Here is a 3,657-nt window from a genome sequence, read left to right on the forward strand (position 1 = left end):
CTTGGTGAGTTCCCGATAGAACATCCCCATTGTCTCAGTGTGTGGGTGTACCCCTCGCGGTCCTGAGTTCCTTGCTCGTGCTCCCTCTCCTTCTGCTCCTGATTTGGACCTTGAGATTTCTGTCCGGTGCTCCAATGACACCCACACACTTTTAAGAAATTACCATGCCAATTTTATAACCATTTTCTTATTCAACCCTCATAATTTTTATCTTGTTCAAGAGGAAACTGAGGTTTATAGAAGGTTTATAGAAGACAAATAGTTTGGCCAAGGTGCCAGAGCCCATTTGCTTAGCTCTGTTTTCTAGGTCTTAAAACAGACGTGTACTTAGGTGATAATTTTGTATGTTTTTTTTTTCTGCCAAGACACAAAGGACAGATGCTCACAACCTGGAAATAAGCAAAGCTGCATGCAATCCCCGCCAGCTACTCGTCATTCTCCTGCCTGCTTTTCTCTAGAGAACACTGCAATGCAAGTAGAGCTTCGCCCCCACAGAATAACCTTCAGTCTCTTTTCATTTGCATCTTACAAAAAGATGGACATTTTCAAATGTGGTATTTCAAGTAGGAACAAATCCCTTTTCAGAAGTAAGACTGAGAATTTTTATACTAGCCTCAGCCACCTGAGACCGAGCCTTGTACAGCACGTCATGGCCAACTATGAGGATCATCTGACTGGAATGAAGGGTGTGGCACATGCCCCCACCCCAAATATTATGCAGTTTTGACGTCTGCGAAGCTGAAAGTACTGGGTTTCATCACCGCATCCTTGTATGTGTTATCCTCATACTTTGTTCTCAGTCATTCCCTCCTCCAGCTGGCTCCCTTTCTGCCCCACTGAGTCTTCCTTTTTGCTTTCTTTTACATACAATCCATTACCATCTCATATCTCCCGTAAGATCCCTTTCTTCCTCTTGTAATCCCTGTGCTAGACTCCTCACCTGCAAACATACATACAGATAGCTTGCTACAATTTTAGCGGTTTCACATTGCTCTCTACACTTGGTTCTGAGGATTTCTTTCAAACCCGACAGTTAATAAATGTTTCCAGCATTTGGGGCTAGAGAGAGAGATAGCTCAGTGGTTAAGAGCACTTGTTGATTTTGAAGAAGAACCAGGCTCATACCAGGCAGTGGTGTGCATGCCTTTTGTCCAGCACTTGGGAGGCAGGCGTAGTCCATACAATAAGTTTCCAGAACAAAATAAAACCCAAAAAGACAAAAAAAAAAAAAAAAAAAAAAATCCAAGCTCGATTCCCATTACCCATATGATGACTTACAAATGACAACTCCAGTTTCAGGGAGATATGATGCCCTCTTCTGACTTCTATGGGCAGTAAGTATTTACGTGGTGCACAGACATACACGCAGGCAAAACACTCACACACATAAAATAAATCTTTAAAAATATTTGCAGTGAAGCTGGGCGGTGGTGGCGCACGCCTTTAATCCCAGCACTTGGGAGGCAGAGGCAGGCGGATCTCTGTGAGTTCGAGACCAGCCTGGTCTACAGAGCTAGTTCCAGGACAGGCTCCAAAACCACAGAGAAACCCTGTCTCGAAAAAACAAAAAACAAAACAAAACAAAACAAAAATATTTGCAGTGGGCTGGAGAGATGGCTCAGCCATTAAAGGCTAGGCTCAAAACCAAAAATGTAAGAGTTCAGTTCCCAGCACCCACGCTGTCTCTCCAGCAACACAGGCAAAAAGTTTGCAGCATATGACTGAACCAAGAATGCAATCCTTGAGTTTTAAAGAAAGTCAAGGTGACTGGGTTCTAACAGATGTCTTGGTAAATGATAAAGGTAGCAGAACCCTTAGCTTATATAATAATCACCTTCATCCTTCCTTCTTTCCCTATCCCCATATCCCTGTTCTACGAAATTTTATGTTTTTGCTCTTTTCTCCAGTTTCTAGCTGCAGCAGTAACACCATGGGCATCTATTCTAGAAGTGATTTATAATGAATGGACTTAGCATTTCTGCCCTCCTTGGCCTGAGGTTGTGTGCGTGTATGTGTGTGTGTCTGTGTGTTTGCATGCATGAGAGAGAGAGAGAGCGAGAGCGAGAGCGAGAGCGAGAGAGAGAGAGAGAGAGAGAGAGAGAGAGAGAGAGAGACTACTAGATGAATTAAAGCTTTTTGCCCCTTTGTAATTTTTTACAAATTTATTTATTTTTATTTTATGTGCATTAGTGGTTTGCTATGGGTGTCAAGTCCCCTGGAAGTTTAATTACAGACAGTTGTGAGTTGCCATGTGGGTGTTGGAAACTGAACCCACGTCCTTTAGAAAAGCAGTCAGTACACTTAACCACTGAGCCATCTCTCCAGCCCCACTTTGTGATTTTTATGAAACTGGTTTATTCAATTTTTTTATAACCTAAACTAATTTGGAATTTACTATGTAGCCCAAGCAGGCCTTAAATTCACAGTGATCTTTCTTCCTCAGCTTCCCAAGAGCTGGGATTCAACATAAGAGCTACCACAACTGTCTTAGTTATGACACTTTATGCTACAATTTTATGGAATGAAGACATGGCTCAAAGTTAAGAGCACCTGATGTTCTTGCAAAGAACCTGAGTTTGAGTCTCAGTAGCATGCTGGACACCTTACTACTGCCTGTAACTCCAGTCTTGACCTCTGCAGGCACCCACACACATAGCATACATTTACATAAACACACACATACACAGGAATAAAAAAAAATAATAGACTTTAAAATAAGCTATAATCTTGAGATACTACATAAAACACTCCAAAAAGCTTATTTATTGTTTGTCTGTTTGTTTGCTTCTATTTGGTTTTTTGAAACAGGGTTTCTCTGTACCTTTGGAGCCTGTCCTGGAACTCGCTCTGTAGACCAGGTTGGCCTTTGTGGTTGACCACAGAGATCCACCTGCCTCTGCCTCCAGAGTCCTGGGATTAAAGGTATGTGCCACTACTGCCTGGCTCCCAAGAAGTTTTAATCACATAAAGCCTTACATGTTCAAGAAGGTGATTCTTGGCTGCTCTGGAACTCACTATGTAGACCAGTTTGCCTGCTTCTTCCTCCCTAGTGGTTTAATTTAAGGTATGTGCGTCTATGCCTGATGAGAAAATCCTGGCTTCAGTTTCGTGCTGTTTTCCAAGTTCTGTCCTATTCTGCTTAGGCACATGGGTGCATTCAGATCAGAGACCACAAGAATGAAAAGTCACCCCACTCTGCCAAAACCCTGGCCTAACACTGAGTCTAACAGTACTTTTTCAAAAATTAAAGTCATTATAGAACACAAATGACTATAGAACAAGAAGGAAAATTATAAATTATTCATTTCATTGCTTGCATTTTATAGAAGGGGGTAGGTTCTGTGAAGCCAACTTGTCAGAGTCACATTATCAGGTGATGTCCCAGATCTACCTATCATATGGTCTCTGAGCTAAAACATTACTCACAATTAAGAAATTTCCTTATAAGTGAGCAGTGGTGGTACACACCTTTAATCTCAAGACTTGGGAGGCAGAGCCAGGCAAATCTCTGTGAGTTTAAGGCCAGCCTGGTCTACAGAGTGAGTTCCAGGACAGCTGAGGTTTTTCCAGAGAAACCTTGCCCTGGAAAACCAAAAATAGATAGATAGATAGATAGATAGATAGATAGATAGATAGATAGATAGATAGATAGATAGA

At 41.9% G+C, this 3,657-nt stretch overlaps 1 protein-coding gene across 1 annotated transcript in view; it reads right to left on the reverse strand.

Moving 5' to 3' along the window:
• Positions 1 to 3,657, reverse strand: part of Sntb2 (syntrophin beta 2) — a 76,323-nt gene that overhangs the window by 32,396 nt on the left and 40,270 nt on the right. The window lies entirely within an intron of this gene.

This window comes from Microtus ochrogaster, chromosome 4 (genome assembly GCF_000317375.1).
Source record: "Microtus ochrogaster isolate Prairie Vole_2 chromosome 4, MicOch1.0, whole genome shotgun sequence".
Lineage (NCBI taxonomy): Eukaryota > Metazoa > Chordata > Mammalia > Rodentia > Cricetidae > Microtus > Microtus ochrogaster.